The sequence below is a fragment of the Biomphalaria glabrata genome, chromosome 2, assembly GCF_947242115.1.
Source record: "Biomphalaria glabrata chromosome 2, xgBioGlab47.1, whole genome shotgun sequence".
NCBI lineage: Eukaryota > Metazoa > Mollusca > Gastropoda > Planorbidae > Biomphalaria > Biomphalaria glabrata.
This window is the reverse complement of record NC_074712.1, coordinates 41991172-42009113: the sequence shown is the minus strand read 5'-3', so window position 1 is coordinate 42009113 and position 17942 is coordinate 41991172.

The window sequence follows — 17942 nt, the reverse complement described above, 5'->3', positions numbered from 1 at the left end:
TCATTTGTTTGGATGGCCGATGGTTAACGAGGTTCTCCTGTATGTCAGGTACCCTTTAGAGTTGGGAGCACTCAGGGCGTCCTCAAAATCTCGAAAATCAAAATCCCAGTTTTCACAGAGATTCAAACCCGAGACTCCCGGGTTTAAGTAGCCAATAACTTTACACTCAACCACCACGAATCCATAGCAGTCAAAGTCACTGTAATATTTGTTTATGTTTTCAAGGAATGAAATCTCACAGCTAAAACTTGGACATTTCAAAATGCAGAGCTGGAAATACAAACAGAGTCCTCAGTGATAGCGACACGGGAACTACAGCCACACCTCCAACAGTGGGATGGAACTCTTCCTTGATGGAGTATTTCATTAACTACCAGTTTTCTTTAGAAAAATTATCATGAAATTGAATAATAGAACAACTAGAGCATGACCTTCCCACATAGAATTTTCCAAAACCTTAAGACTAATAGGACACAATAAAAAAAACACTTTTTTTCCATGGGAATATCATTTTATCTAAAAGGCAGAATTTTTTTTTTTGGCGCTCAAGGAGTTTGGCATAGCAGTAGTGATATTAATAAGCGCGCTATAAAGTACCTAGTAGAGCCTCACTGACAGAAAAACTGACAGAGGAAAACTGCAGGCAGCATTATATTCGTCACTGGTCCATAGCATTGGGCCGTGACACAATTATATTCGCCAGTGACACCATACATTGGCCAGTGACACCATTAAATTCGTCAGTGACACCATTACATTTGTCTGTGGCACCATTACATTCGTCAGTGGCACCATTACATTCGCCAGTAACACCATTACATTCGCCAGTAACACCATTACATTCGCCAGTAACACCATTACATTCGTCAGTAACACCATTACATTCGTCAGTAACACCATTACATTCGCCAGTAACACCATTACATTCGCCAGTAACACCAATACATTCGTCAGTAACACCATTACATTCGCCAGTAACACCAATACATTCGTCAGTAACACCATTACATTCGCCAGTGATCTTATTACATGCCAAATTATGTTCATTCTGAGGGGTTCATATAGTTTCTTACACATTTGTCACAGGCCCCCCTATCCCCGTTGAGTTTTTGGACACAAATAATAAAAATGATTCTCTGAGGCTTCACTAGACACTCTGGGCAGAATTTTCGAAGGACCACCACGTTAGGGGCGGACAAGGCCCGCAGGCCCTAGTCTTAGCATCACTGCTTGCTTTACCCACTAGGACAGTTTAAAGGCACTGTTCCAAGTCAGACAGGGAATTCCCTAACTAGACACCAGGTCACCCAAAATTACTTCCTGGATAAACAGCGCCTATTTTAAGAAGAATGTCATCAAATGATTCCAACTGTTACGCAAGTAGATCCGGGAACATATTTGCTTCTGTGTAAGGATATGGCTGAGATTTAAACATTAACAGAAATATTCAATGTGCACATTCTTTATAGTCTTATCTTCTTATATAATACAGACGTTACTTCAAAAAAGAAGATGATTACGTCCTACGCGTCATGCATCTAGTCACGCATATTAACCAATGACTTAAATTCTGCCAAGTCACTGGTTTTCCTGGCTAGCTCAGGCAACCCATTCCATGCTCTAATAGCACTAGGGAAGAAGGAGTATTTGTAAAAATTTGTCCTAGCATATGGGTCGAGGAATGTGCCTTTATCTTTGTGTCTTACAGAGTATTTTATTAAATTTTGTTTTTGTATTTGAAGATTATGGTTCAGTGTTTGATGTATAATTGCTACTTTACTTTTGAGTCTTCTGTCCTGAAGGCTTTCTAAATTTAGTGATTTTACTAAAGGTGTTACTCTGGTCAAATGTGAATATTCGTTTGTTATGAATCTCCACTGCTCTATTTTGTGTATTTTGTAGTAAAAGTGGTAGGACGGGTAGGGCAAGGTTTGTCACTTTGTTATAGCAGTGTACAAAATGGAGCAGTGCTATTAGATTGAGATCAATGAGTTATGTACTTTTACCAAGTTTAATAAGACTTATTAAAAAGGGGAGAGAGAGAGAGAAAGAGAAGGAGGTAGAAAAAAAGATGAAGATAGATGGTGTGAGAGAGGGAAAGAGAGAGATAAAGAGGGGGAGCGAGAGAGAAAGATGGGAGAAGGAGAGAAAGGGAAATAGAGGGAGAGAAAGAGAGAGAGAGAGAGAGAGGAGACTGGGATGGAGGAGGTAGAAGACTCTCTTCTAGTTTTTCTCGCATTAGGTTTGGAATAAAATAGTTGACTATGGCCCACTAAAACTCACTATAATTTGAGTCAGAACAAGATTTAGATACAACTATTTATTGATCCCAACGTATTCCTCATTAGCCTTCTGTTTGGCTGACATTTACTGTTGACTACATTCATTATGTTAGTGTTAGCCGTAGGCTTTAAGAGTTAAATAGAAATTGTGTAGCAGTGTAGTAGATCATGCCACCACTAGAGTTGAGAAGTGCTTTTTTTTTTCTAATATTCAACAAATGGAAATAAATGGTATTTGAAATAGTTACATTTGCTATAGTAGAAAAATAAATAAAGGACAATGGGAAAAAAGTATTAATTTTATTGATTAAAACATTTAATAAAAAAATATAATTACTATTTAAGTTGAAGTCTTATAAAAAAAATACGAGTAACAAACGTTTTTTGAAAATAAGACCAACAAATACGCGCGAGGTCAATTCATCCACGTGCCCGGCAATGACCCTTGTGACAAGCTATGGCCCACGCGACCCGAAGCACAACTAACACAGCCAGAGCGTGAAGGAATTTTGAGCTCGTCCCAGACAATGCTCCCAGACCTACAAAAAAAAAGGGGGGGGGGATCTGCATCCCGACTTCAGCCGCTAGGACACGTACTGTCCATACGTCCGTTCGTATATGTTTACTTTCACCTGGACCGTATATGACCCAGGCATCCCGGTATATTTTGAATCTTTTTTTTTTTTTACTCTGCTTCTCTCTCTCTCTCTCTCCTCTTTCATTCTCTTTCTCTTTCTCACTCTTTCTATCTCTTTCTCTCTCTATCTCTCTCTTTACCTCTTTCTCTCTCTCTCTCTCTCTCTCTCTCTCTCACTCTTTCTCACGCTACCTCTTTCTCTCTTTTTCTCTCTCCCACTCACTTTCTCTCTCCCTCTCTCTATCTCTTTCTCTATCTCACTCTCTTTCTCCTTCTTTCCTCTTGGAACATGTAAAATAAACAAATAAACAAAGAAATAAGTAATTAAGATCTCAGAAGGTTGGGGTTCAAGTCTACAAGAAGGCTAAATAACTAGAACCAGTTAAAGGCATGTACACGTTATTTCTCCCACACCCAATTTCGGATCAAGCTGAAACCATATACAAATATTTATTTTACTTCACAAAACATGAATCAATGGGACGGGTGACTGGACGCCTCAATGTTGTTCCCTAAGCTAAGCTGAAAGAGACAGCAAGCTTGAAGAGATCATTTTTCCTGCTAGCTTCTTGAGAGGTTCAACCAAACAACTTATTTACGATCACAGTCCAGAGATCATTTTTCCTGCTAGCTTCTTGAGAGGTTCAACCAAACAACTTATTTACGATCACAGTCCCAGGGGCATTTCAACACGAATGTCAGGAACTAGAAAGATGAGTACTATTGAGAATTAAAATGGTATTAGGAGAGGCGATAGCATAGGCAATAGGACAGGCAACAGGACAGGCAATAGGACAGGTAATAGGACAGCCAATAATTTGGACAGTTATTACAATACAACTCTCTTTGCTCTCATCTCCTCCGCTCACAATAGTCATCGTCCACCATTTGTATTCATAATGTCCTACTTCTATTCACCATTTACATAATGTCCTACCTCTATTCACCATTTACATAATGTCCTACTTCTATTCACCATTTACATAATGTCCTACCTCTATTCACCATTTACATAATGTCCTACTTCTATTCACCATTTACATAATGTCCTACCTCTATTCACCATTTACATAATGTCCTACCTCTATTCACCATTTACATAATGTCCTACCTCTATTCACCATTTACCTAATGTCCTACCTCTATTCACCATTTACATAATGTCCTACTTCTATTCACCATTTACATAATGCCCTACCTCTATTCACCATTTACACGATGTCCTACCTCTATTCACAATTTACATAATGTCCTACCTCTATTCACCATTTCGTTTTACTGCATATCTTAGCAGACGATTTCAGCAATTTGAATTTTTTTCTCTCCATTAATTTCCCCCCACAACTTTCTCTTTCACTAAATGCGTAAAATTGTGAATGTCTTCGTAGCGGGTAAATCCTGGGATCTTGCGACGAAGCAACCCAATAATATAGTTTGCACCTGACTGAACACGCTATCTTTGAGTCAATTGTGGTAACAGTTAATCTATAAATGACTAAATTTAACACTACCACAAACATATTCGGAAATTCGTTACTAAGTTCTATACTCAGCGTCTCGTTACACAGTGACTACACTAAAGTTCTTTTAGGATAGGTAAGCGAATGCTGAACACGTTTGCAGTACTGTCATTCAAAGTGGCTTAATTGGCGGTCCCTTTGGCCCACTTGGGTACCGGCCCACCGGTCATTTCCCCGATGCCCATATAGCCAGACCGCCTGTGGTTATCAACATCTGAAAATGTGTATAAACATTTCCTATAAACAAAATAATGCGTGAGAGAGAGACAGAGAGAGAAAGAGTGAGAGAGAGAGAGAGAGAGAGAGTCTGAGCATCTGGTTGTTTGAAACACTTAGCAAGCATCATAACGAATGGAGAATGCTCTAGCTGCTCTACTAGGCTGTATTGGATGATTGACTGAATCAACATTGGAATGTGGGAAACTGATGGAAGATGAAGTCAAGGGCAGATAATGAGATGTTATTTGTCATAAAGAGTTTCCTTTCTTAAGTTTAAAGAAGTGAGTAGAAAGTTTTACAGAGATCAATAGACAAGAATATAGTAGAAACCAGAGAAGAGAGACAGAGAGAGAAAGAGAGACAGAGACAGAGAGACAGACAGACAGACAGAGACAGAGAGAGACAGAGTGAGAGAGAGACACAGAGACACAGAGAGACACAGAGAGAGAGCCAGAGAGAGACACAGAGAGAGAGGCAGACAGAGAGAGAGACAGACTGACACAGAGAGAGAGAGAGACACAGAGAGAGAGAGAGAGACATAAAGAAAGATAGGCAGAGGCAATAAGACCCGCACACATACACACAGAGAAACTAGTATTTAGTCAGCCGAATATGAACAAATGAGGATGGATACCAAAAAAAAAAAAGCAATGAGCTATTGAAGGCAACAACAACAAACAATGATGGGAGCATGGTGAGAAAGAAAGGCAGAAAGAAAAGAAAGAGATAGAGAGAGAGAAAGAAGAAAAAGAAGAAAACTATGACTATGACTATGACTATCTCAGCAATAAAAAAAATGTTCTGGGATTTTTCAATATGAACTAAAAGAATACCCTGAATAATAGTTAAGCCCATCATAAGTCTGTGTATACTGATTCTCCTCTGCTACAGGTACAGTACAGTAGATTTCATGAAATGAACATATCAGTGCCTAGCCACGTACTTTAGGTAATTACATTATAAGCTTAATAAAACAAAAGAATAAAAAGTTTCCCTTTCAGACCTTGCGATCTATCTATAGGGCAGATGATGATAAGTTCAACTGTTTCTATTGTCGACGGTTAAATAGCAGGGTGTCATGTGGACAGCACAACGACCAACTGCTTTTACTTTCCCCAACTAAAATCAGGTACCCATTACAGTTGGCTGGACTCAAGGGCGTCTTAAAAATCCCGAAATTTTAAATCCTAGTCTTCACCAAGATTCGAGCCCAGGACACCAGGTTCAGCAGCGCTTAACCACTCAACCACCGCGCCACCTAAGCTTACTAAACTATTTCCTTATTTGTTAGTTTCTATGTTTGTAGCTCAGTGCGGTAACTAGGATCTAAATAAAGCTCCATAGAGAATGCCAGGTCTGGTTATAAGAGACCTGAGCGACTAGGTGTAACTGACACGAATCTGATGTTCACATGCAACTTGAGACAATCGACTGAGAATATTAGGTGAATCTATATAGACTCTCTCTCTCTCTCTCTCTCTCTCTCTCTCTCTCTCTCTCTCATGCGCGCTCTCCCTCTCTCTCTTACAAACACTTAATATATATATTACACTTAATATATATATTATATATATATATATATATATATATATATATATATATACATATATATATTACACTTAATATAAATATATATATATATATATATATATATATATTTATATATATATATATATATATATATACATATATATTGTGATGTTGCTAGTTCAGGCTGTCTTGAAGTCAACCAATTACTCTGCAAGCGTTTGGGTGTAATTGTTCGGGTGTATTCCGTGTAGTTGAACAACAATACATATAGAATAAAACAACATCTGTTTTAACGAGTGAAGAGATGTAGTCAACACTGATGAACAAGTTCACATGGATTTATTCTGATAAAAGGCCACAGTAGAAGTCTCTGTCACTAAACACGTCGTTACCCTGGAGTATTCTATCGCTAACTGATTTTCCGGTCTCTAACCCAACATATCCCAAACGTCACTAGTCCCGTTCAATATGCGTCTTCTATGGTGCGTCGCTAAATAACTAACCTATATAAATAAGGTGTCTAACAATATATATACCCGGTATATATATATATATATATATATATATATATATATATATATATATATATATACACACACACGTACCCTCTGCCTCATCTGTCACCAGACTTAAGTACAAACACTATCCTCCCCTCCCCCATTTCCCTCTCCAGCCTCCTCTATCCTCTCTAGGTCCTCCCTTGACATTTTGCAAACACTCCCGGAAGGAAATAGATGCACATATATAGAGCAAGTAGGGCAAGACGCAGATTCTGTTGATTTAGTGAAACTATGTGGAGCAACACGCACGCCAGTGTACTTATGTCTGAAGAGATACCCCCCCCCCCCTTTCCATGATTACACCCCCCCCCCATCCACTTCTGTGCAACACAGGTGTCGTATGAACATGACCTATGTCAACTTTAATATGAATTGAGTCAACAAAACCCTCCCTCTATCCCTCCTTCTAAATGCGTGGGCAAGTGTCTTTTGTCCCTGACATGGTCCAGCCGGTTAAGCCTCTTACAGCTCCCAGGTCAACGATGACCTCACGTTGACAAGAAAATAAAGAACAAAACATCTATTGGAAACAAACAGAACTGAAAATGAGCTCTTGATTGCCTCATTATTGCAAAGCTTCTATCAACTATCAACGTACTCTGTCTGTCTGTCTGGCAAAAAGTTTGTACACGTTATTTCTCCCACACCCAATCTCGGATCAAGCTGAAATTAATTTTGCACTATTATTTCTTTTACCTGACAAAGCAAGAAATTATATATAAAAAATAAACCAATTAACTATTGGTAATTAATTTCTTTTTATCTCTAACAAGGGAAATAAATTGTACTTGACCGAATTACTAAAGGATAGGTGAATGAAAACAGCATTAAATAAACGATTAAATTACGTCACAGTTTTTCTTTATTTCTTGTTTTCTCAACAGGGTTATATTAGATCTCTTTGAATAGCTTAAATAAGAAAGGATCCAAGCATCTGTTATCGAGAATGTGAAAATCTCCCCGGGCCCCCACTTGAGGGGGGGGGGTCACCAAAAGGAGCGTTTTTTACATTAAAAATTAAATTTTACGCAAGATGCAGGGGCCCCCAACGAGGCCAAGCCTCCCCACCGGGCCCCTAAACGATGGAAAATTCCTAGCTTCTAATGAGCCACCTGTATTTTGTTTTGTAGACAACCGTGACTGGTTGTTTGTTATCTGTAGTGTTATCTGTAGTGTTATCTGTAGTGTTATCTGCAGTGTTATCTGCAGTGTTATCTGTAGTGTTATCTGCAGCTTCTAAAATCACAGATCTGCACTGTCTTCACCTGCTAGATCCACGGCATCACAAAAACCTGAGCCGACAACGCCATACCCCCCCCCTCTGTCAGTGAGAAGGTATCTCTTTTGTGCCCACTACAAACGTCTTAAAGCCCAGTGCCCACTACTAATTGCCTACGGTATAGTGCCCAGAGACTATTGCTCAGTGTTCAGCGCCTACTGCCCAGTATCCGGCCCCAGCTGTCCACTGCCCAATATCTACTGCTCACTGCCGAGCATACCCTTCCCACCTTTCGCTACAGACGATAAGCTTCTATGAGTCTACCTCGTCCCTCTACAAGAGAATACCGGCCCAGAGTCCATCCTATACGTAGACGAGTCCAGCGGCGACCCAACCAGGAGGGAAGAGATGAGGAGCAAAAATAGAGACACTTATCCACTCCTCTATAATCAGTCTATGATGAAATTACTCCATCAAACCATACGCATCTAATTTTGTGTATCCCACTGTTAACCCATTACCCAAGCTATTTTTTTAAATTTAATTATTCATATTCATGAATTGAACAACTTTGTTCATTTTGTTCTCATGGTTAGCTCGTAGTGTGCCGGTTACACACACATTCTTATGTGAGCGGGGAAAAACCTAAAACTAACTTGCCCTAGAGTTAACGAACCAAAATATTTTAAAATGATTAAAAACCTGGCCACACTCCTCGTGTGTTTGGCTTCTTCACATTTTCAGGTTGTGCTAATCGAAGAGGTCAAAAGTAAAAACCAAACATACAGTTAGACAAGCAGTACGCAGTGTGAGAGACAACCTTGACCTCTCCGGGTACATACTCATTACAACATCTTAGCACTGAGACAGAAATAGAAATTGTTATTTAATTTTATTCAACTATTACTTTTAGCGATGGCTCATAAAACTGAAATTAAAAACCGACTGGACAAGCGCGATAAGTTGCTATGCACGCTAGGAAAGGCAAAGTTTAAAGCTTTCATCTCTTTCTGTTTAAGTTCAAGTATGAAGTGATTTAGAGGTACGCCGTAGGCATGATTCTATTAGGTTTAAGCATGCTTGCTCCCCCCCCCCCCTCCCCGCGCCAAAAAAAAATTCTATCACAAATAGCAAACATTTCAAGCATCTACTAGCGCAGTGGCAGATACAGGCACACCAAAATAGTTAACTTATAGAAGTGTACTTCACTATTGTGTACTGCCATTGTAAAAAACTACACATTACATTCGTCGCGAAAACGAAATTAATATTCGTATATATATATCTATATATATAGAGAGAGAGAGACTATGTATCACTCACCTGTGTGTTCTATCAAAATTCCAAGGTGTAACAGATTATATCAAAACGTCAACTCAGTCCAAACATCTAAGTGTCACCAAATACAACGGAGGGCCACATAATCGCGCTCTCGTCACTTGTTTTAGATAGACCCCACTACAATGGACTTGCATTTTATACGCCGGACTTCTGGATTCCCTGCTTGAGATAATTAGCATCCTTGTTGGAAGCCAGATCCTCGCACAAGAAAAAACAACACACACACAAAAACACTAACACAAAAATCTAATACTCTTAGGGTGGCATTAATTTGTGACTAAAATGTGAAAGTGGGCCAGTCTATGTAAGAACAGGTAACTCTCTCTCTCTCTTTTTTCCTTCTGTGAACGTGTATGTAAGTGGGAAAGGTAAAAAAAAAAGGGGGGGGGGCGGAGGCAATTAACTCTGTAAAAGGAATTGAAATGCTGGGATATTAAACACGCGTTTTAGGGTCACAGGCCGCCCTTTGCATGTTCGTATAGGGCCCGGAACAGAGAGGATAGGGAGAAATGTAGGTACACTACAATTAATATTATTTCAAAATGTGTCTTATATATATGAAATGTGTTTTAAAAATGATTACATGTATACTATACTAATCAGATTATTCAAAGTTTACAGTCTCGATTTTTATCATTCTGTCTATCTATCTATCTATCTATCTATCTATCTATCTATCTATCTATCTATCTATCTATCTATCTATCTATCTATCTGTCTGTCTGTCTGTCTGTCTGTCTGTCTGTCTTGCTGTCTGTCTATTTTTTGTGTCTATCTATCTATGTCAATGTACCGATCTATCTTTTTATCAAAAAGGGAAAGAGAGAGAGAGAGAGAGAGAGAGAGAGAGAGAGAGAGAGAGTGGGGAAAGAGTTTTCTCAAGTATTTTACAACGAATGCTAGTTCCAAGCCACCTCCCTCACTAGTACAGATGTTTACCCAGCTGCCCAATGAGATACATGAGAACTGATAAGTCACTGTCGGACAGTGATACCAGGAACATATAAAAAAGGACAACACTTCTCTCCCCTCATTTTTTAAAAATACCTCGTCTTTCAACCGAGTCCCTTCAATACCTCAACAAGACTCGATGTAGCGTGTCGTTAGTTCACCTGACTGCTGACATGCTAACCGAGTCTCTTCAATACCTCAACAAGACTCGATGTAGCGTGTCGTTAGTTCACCTGGCTGCTGACATGCTAACCGAGTCTCTTCAATACCTCAACAAGACTCGATGTAGCGTGTCGTTAGTTCACCTGACTGCTGACATGCTAACCGAGTCTCTTCAATACCTCAACAAGACTCGATGTAGCGTGTCGTTAGTTCACCTGGCTGCTGACATGCTAACCGAGTCTCTTCAATACCTCAACAAGACTCGATGTAGCGTGTCGTTAGTTCACCTGACTGCTGACATGCTAACCGAGTCTCTTCAATACCTCAACAAGACTCGATGTAGCGTGTCGTTAGTTCTCTTGACTGCTGACATGCTAACCTAGTCTCTTCAATACCTCAACAAGACTCGATGTAGCGTGTCGTTAGTTCACCTGACTGCTGACATGCTAACCGTGTCTCTTCAATACCTCAACAAGACTCGATGTAGCGTGTCGTTAGTTCACCTGACTGCTGACATGCTAACCTTGTCTCTTCAATACCTCAACAAGACTCGATGTAGCGTGTCGTTAGTTCACCTGACTGCTGACATGCTAACCTTGTCTCTTTAATACCTCAACAAGACTCGATGTAGCGTGTCGTTAGTTCACCTGACTGCTGACATGCTAACCGAGTCTCTTCAATACCTCAACAAGACTCGATGTAGCGTGTCGTTAGTTCACCTGACTGCTGACATGCTAACCTTGTCTCTTTAATACCTCAACAAGACTCGATGTAGCGTGTCGTTAGTTCACCTGACTGCTGACATGCTAACCTTGTCTCTTCAATACCTTAACAAGACTCGATGTAGCGTGTCGTTAGTTCACCTGACTGCTGACATGCTAACTTTGTCTCTTCAATACCTCAACAAGACTCGATGTAGCGTGTCGTTAGTTCACCTGACTGCTGACATGCTAACCGAGTCTCTTCAATACCTCAACAAGACTCGATGTAGCGTGTCGTTAGTTCTCTTGACTGCTGACATGCTAACCGAGTCTCTTCAATACCTCAACAAGACTCGATGTAGCGTGTCGTTAGTTCACCTGACTGCTGACATGCTAACCGAGTCTCTTCAATACCTCAACAAGACTCGATGTAGCGTGTCGTTAGTTCACCTGACTGCTGACATGCTAACCGAGTCTCTTCAATACCTCAACAAGACTCGATGTAGCGTGTCGTTAGTTCTCTTGACTGCTGACATGCTAACCGAGTCTCTTCAATACCTCAACAAGACTCGATGTAGCGTGTCGTTAGTTCACCTGACTGCTGACATGCTAACCTTGTCTCTTCAATACCTCAACAAGACTCGATGTAGCGTGTCGTTAGTTCACCTGACTGCTGACATGCTAACAGAGTCTCTTCAATACCTCAACAAGACTCGATGTAGCGTGTCGTTAGTTCACCTGACTGCTGACATGCTAACCGAGTCTCTTCAATACCTCAACAAGACTCGATGTAGCGTGTCGTTAGTTCACCTGACTGCTGACATGCTAACCTTGTCTCTTTAATACCTCAACAAGACTCGATGTAGCGTGTCGTTAGTTCACCTGACTGCTGACATGCTAACCGAGTCTCTTCAATACCTCAACAAGACTCGATGTAGCGTGTCGTTAGTTCACCTGACTGCTGACATGCTAACCGAGTCTCTTCAATACCTCAACAAGACTCGATGTAGCGTGTCGTTAGTTCACCTGACTGCTGACATGCTAACCTTGTCTCTTCAATACCTCAACAAGACTCGATGTAGCGTGTCGTTAGTTCACCTGACTGCTGACATGCTAACCGAGTCTCTTTAGGTACGTATGTGGCTGAGCTAAGTCAGTCGTGTTCTAGACATACTGCACACACCAATGCGCTACTGTATTGCATTAATGAGTTGTACTTGTTGGATTTGAAACAGACACAACTAACTTTATAGCATAAGAAAAACACAATGAACCGAAATAAAAACACACGCGCGCGCACACACACACACACAGCTTGTTGTTTTCTATAAAATCCGGCCCACAAATTGTTTGCCATATGATGGTCATCCAATCTTACCCGCCCTCAAAAAGCAGCGTGTAAAGTTTAATAATGTATCGACATTAGTTAGTTATAGGAATAATTTATTAGAGGATAAGCTTTGTCATCAAATGAATAACAATCTCTCAATGTGAAACAATTCCTGCTACCATTAACATTAACATGTACTTGACATTCTCATTCATGGCACATCTGAAGCTCCTCTGTCAACGAACATAGTGTTTAGGATTCAGTTTCACTCCTCGCCATTTTTTCAGGCCTATGGACTTCAAGTTACAACTCTCCATCCTCCATTATTTAACTGCCCATCTCACGAGGTCATGGGGACGCGATGGCAGAGTGGTTAAAACCTAGGCTTCTGAACCTGGGGTCCTGGTTTCGAATCTCGGCGAAGACTCTAACGGGTACCTAGCAACAGTTGTGGAAAGTAAACGTGGCTCCCCCTTCAGCCTTGTTATCTATAGGGGAGATGATGTTAAGGGTCATCCATTTCTTTGGGCAGCGGTTAATGAGCAGGGTGTCATGTGGCCAGCACAACGACCAACCGCCTTTATTTTCACCAACTAACGTCAGGTACACATCAGAGTTTGGTGAACTCAGGGGAGCCCTAAAAATCCCGATAATCACCGAAATTCGAACACAGGACCCCAGGTTCAGAAGCCAAGCGCTTAACCACTCACGCACCGCGCTCCCCGAATCGCTAGTGCTTGCGAGAAAATTTTAAACTATTTTGCACAGGATTCTAGCAATAGTTGCATGCTTGTATTTTATATGACTTATTTTCTGCTCTTTATTTCTCGATTCTTTTGCATTTTGATTCCAATTAGCGAATGGCTACACTGTTCAAGATAATAATTGTGATTTGTGAAGGGCCTCGTAGCGGGGCCAATTCGAGATTATGCGACAACTCCACCAGACCAATAAAAATCGCATGTGACCTATTTATCATCTATAGGACTTGGAATGTTGTTGTTGGTTGTTTTACAAAGTTTCTTGTTCATCGTTTAGCATTGGCAAGGCATTGATGTCTACTAGAAACACACTCCTCAGATAACGCCGCCTATGCTGGCTTGGACATGTTCGCTTCGACGGATGGCGGACTCTCTCTTTACCGGCAACTCGCGTCTGGCTCCGTTACGTGGATGTAATCAAACGGGACCTCAAAAACACAGGAGCATATCTTCTTCATCATCAGTTCATTGGATACATAGGAATGTGAAGAATGTACGCTCGTATCTCCGTAGGATGTGGTCAGTCAGCTTAACACTAGAATCATTTCGTTGTAGCTGTCAATACGTACACGTGTCTTTATTTTGTTGTTGTATTGTTGGAGATAGGGTTGTGGTTGTTGATAGTTTGTACAAAGCTCATATCAACTCACTCTGTCTGGTCAAAAGTTTGTACACGTTATTTCTCCAACTCCCAATCTCGAATTTAGATGAAATTTTTGCATAATTATTTCTTTTACCTGACAACACAAGAATCAATAAAAAAAAAAAAGAAAAATTAACCGATTATTTAATTAACTATTGGTAATTTAATTATTTTGTTTGGTATACTGAACAAGGGAAAGAAATCGTACATGACACATGCGGTGGTATAAGTTGAATTAGTCTCCTTAAGAAATCTTGAGCCCTGAGTGAACATTTTTGTATGCATTTAAAAAATGATTAAGTAAATATGAACAAGGTACCCCACCATTCCACTCCCTTTTCACAACTGGTCCAGACAAGTGATTGGATCATCGCGTATTGAGAAAGCTAAATGCTAAACGAAATAAATTGGTACACATATTTATAATCGCGCAGATTTATTATGTCTAGTTCAATTACTTCCATGACTGTTCCAAACTAATTGATTCAATTACACTTAATACAAGTTGTTTTTTTTTTTAAGAATTTTTTTTTGCTAGTTCAAAGCTTCTGATATTTTTTCTGAAAATATTGAAAGCTGCCTTTTTATTAACCTGAGTGAATCACTTCGGGGGCAGATTCTGAGTTTGTGTTTCCTCATAAACTATCTGTGTTATTTTATTATTTTTAAATGAGCGCTATTTTCTCTATTTTTAAATGAAACTATTTGTTCTTTAATGCGCTAGATGGTTTTGAACTAAGAAGAGGGTTTGACGGATTTGCACACACCTAATGAATCAAATACAAATCTAGATCGATAAAATGTTTATGAGAAACTTTACAATATTGTATAAGTGCGACACAGAAGGAACGCAGAGGATTTGTAGGGCAGATATTATAGTTCAACGTAGCTGGTTCAAATTATTTACCTTTATCAGCGGATTTTGGAGGCAAGGTGGCTGAACAGTGAAGCGCTTGGTTTCCTAACCAGTGGTCCCGGGTTTGAATCCTGACTGGGATTTTAAATTTCGGTATCTTTGGGCGCTTCTGAGCGGTAAAGTTTACGCGACATTAGCTGGGGAAAAGGAAAGGCGTTAGTTGTTGTGCTGGCCACATGACACCCTCGTTAACCGTAGGCCACATAAACAGATGAACTTTACATCATCTGCCCTATAGACCATTTTGTACTTCCTCTTCCTTTACAAAAAGGACACAATTGAATACAATTAGATGAACTAAGATCGTGGTCCTCTATATTGAGACAAAAGTAAACATGTAGATTAAACTGAAGGTTGTTGTTTTCTGGGATAGTTGTTCAGCGGTCGGCTGTGTCTCTGAGAAATCTTATATTTTTTTACGAGCATTACTAAAATCTATGTTTTTACATAACTGAACTAGTCAAGTCTAGGTCAATCTTCTTGATGTTCACCTAACTTAAAGATCCGTTTTACATCGAACATCATGATGTTTACAGAACTGGAGAAGTTTGTTTTAGGTCATTCATCTTGACATTTACGTAACTGGATGAGTCAGATGTAGATTAAACATCTTGATGTTTTCATAAAAAAGATGGTCTGTTATCTTGATGTTTTCATAAAACGAAGGTCTGATATCTTGATATTTTCATAAAACGAAGGTCTGATATCTTGATATTTTCATAAAACGAAGGTCTGTTATTTTAATGTTGTCATAAAATGAAGGTCTTTTAATTTGATGTTTTCATAAAACGTATTTCTGTTATCTTGATGTTTCCATAACTTGACAAGTTTTGTTTAGGTCAAACATACAAGTTAGATTGAGGCCAAATAATTGAATAGCTCATGCCGCAAATGTCTCGTTCTCCTCCCGCCCTGTCATTGCATGTAATCTAAAAGTGTGTAGACACCATCATCTAGTAATATCTCCTCCTTCGTGTAAGAAGATGAGCACATTTCTCGTTCCCTATCAACTCCAGGATGGCTATCAGAGTCCAATCTTCGCTTTCAAAAGCCGGCCACTAACACGACATGGGTAATGCTTCATCTCTCAGCGTTTTGTTGGCTCTGCGTTCTTTTTTTGGTGGCCGCTCTTCTTGCCTCTTGAGACTCCGACACTCATGGCTTCAGGCGCGATCGAGTGCTAGAGTTTGTCAGCCTTGAAAGTCAATATCACACTAATTGAGGAAGCTCTTAATGGTGTCTTGATAACGCTTGTATTGACCACATCAAACGTTTTATAGGGAGGCGATTTTTTAGGCATTCGGGCTACATCATAACTGGGACCTTTTAGCAATGGGATGAATACAGTTTAGATTTACCTGATCAATTTTTCTTAGACAGCGTAGGTGGAAGGAGTATTGTATAACTAAACTGTTGACTTACACGAATTAAAGTCAACATATGTGAACTCGAAAGACTACAAATAAAACACTAAACTGTAAAGAATGATCGTAATAGCTATAAATAGCCCACTCGTAGATGACTATTACATATAGACGAAGACGATTCATTTAAAAGCGATCAATTTAACCCTCGAAATACAAATCTACCGTTCTGACGGAGTTATCAGGACAAGAATAATAATGGCGATGTCTTTGATTCCAAAGATTAAGTATGACACTGCAGTGTCTCTCACAACTACGTAAACCCTGTTGCGACCTGCATATTTCCCCCTCATTTCGTGCAGACAAACCATTAAACGCTCCTCGAGCGCTTCCATCCAATGTGCCTTCGCCTCATGATGGGCATACGCTGGCAAGACTACATTAAAAATAACTCTGTTCTGCTGGAGGCAGATGTGGACAGAATGGAAGCACTAAATAACATTGAACAGTTGCGCTGGGTAGGAGACTTATCCCTCATGGGGGACGACCCATGCCAAAGTCGATCTTCTTTGGTGAGCTTAAAGGAGGACATCGTAACATAAGTAAAGTAAAAATATATAATAGATACATGTTCAAAAATGGTGACTAGCCCACTGGGAGTGAGTATACTTAGTTAAACAGCAGTTACCTTTGTTTGACCTTTTATGCAAAATGTAATTCTGAGTATTAAATAAATGTTAGTAAGAATTATGATAATATCTTATGAAAAGTTGCAACAACACACGAATATAAAACTTACAAAGACACACGAATATAAAACTTACAAAGACACACGAATATAAAACTTACAAAGACACACGAATATAAAACTTACAAAGACACACGAATATAAAACTTACAAAGACACACGAATATAAAACTTACAAAGACACACGAATATAAAATTTACAAAGACACACGAATATAAAACTTACAAAGACACACGAATATAAAACTTACAAAGACACACGAATATAAAACTTACAAAGACACACGAATATAAAACTTACAAAGACACACGAATATAAAACTTACAAAGACACACGAATATAAAACTTACAAAGACACACGAATATAAAACTTACAAAGACACACGAATATAAAATTTACAAAGACACACGAATATAAAACTTACAAAGACACACGAATATAAAACTTACAAAGACACACGAATATAAAACTTACAAAGACACACGAATATAAAACTTACAAAGACACACGAATATAAAACTTACAAAGACACACGAATATAAAACTTACAAAGACACACGAAACTTTTTCTCCATATTCCAAGTCGTAAATCTGTGATTTTCTGAGACAAATTAGAGTTCGCAAAGCTCAAGCGTTTAGTCTAGTACCTAGCGTTTAGTCTAGTACCTAGCGTTTAGTCTAGTACCTAGCGTTTAGTGTAGTACCTAAAGATGTCGCGGCATAGACTCCAAACTTAAATCGGCTATTTCTGCTCCTTGGAATGCATGTTTCTATTGTAACAACCGTAACTAACACGTTGTAATTAGATAAGCAGCGTGCGTCTCACGTCAAACGAAGAAGCTTGTTTAGACCTATACTCCCATACAGCATTACATTATTTGGAATACAACTCGTAAACACCATAAAATAAGCAAAAAAATCCGGACATATACACAATTATAATATAGGACTGTAGTGTGTGCCCGCATGGGAAAAGTGATAACTACAAAGTCAACATTATCCGAAAAGTTTTTTTTTTTTTTAACATCTCCCCCCCCCCATTCCACGTTTTTGTAT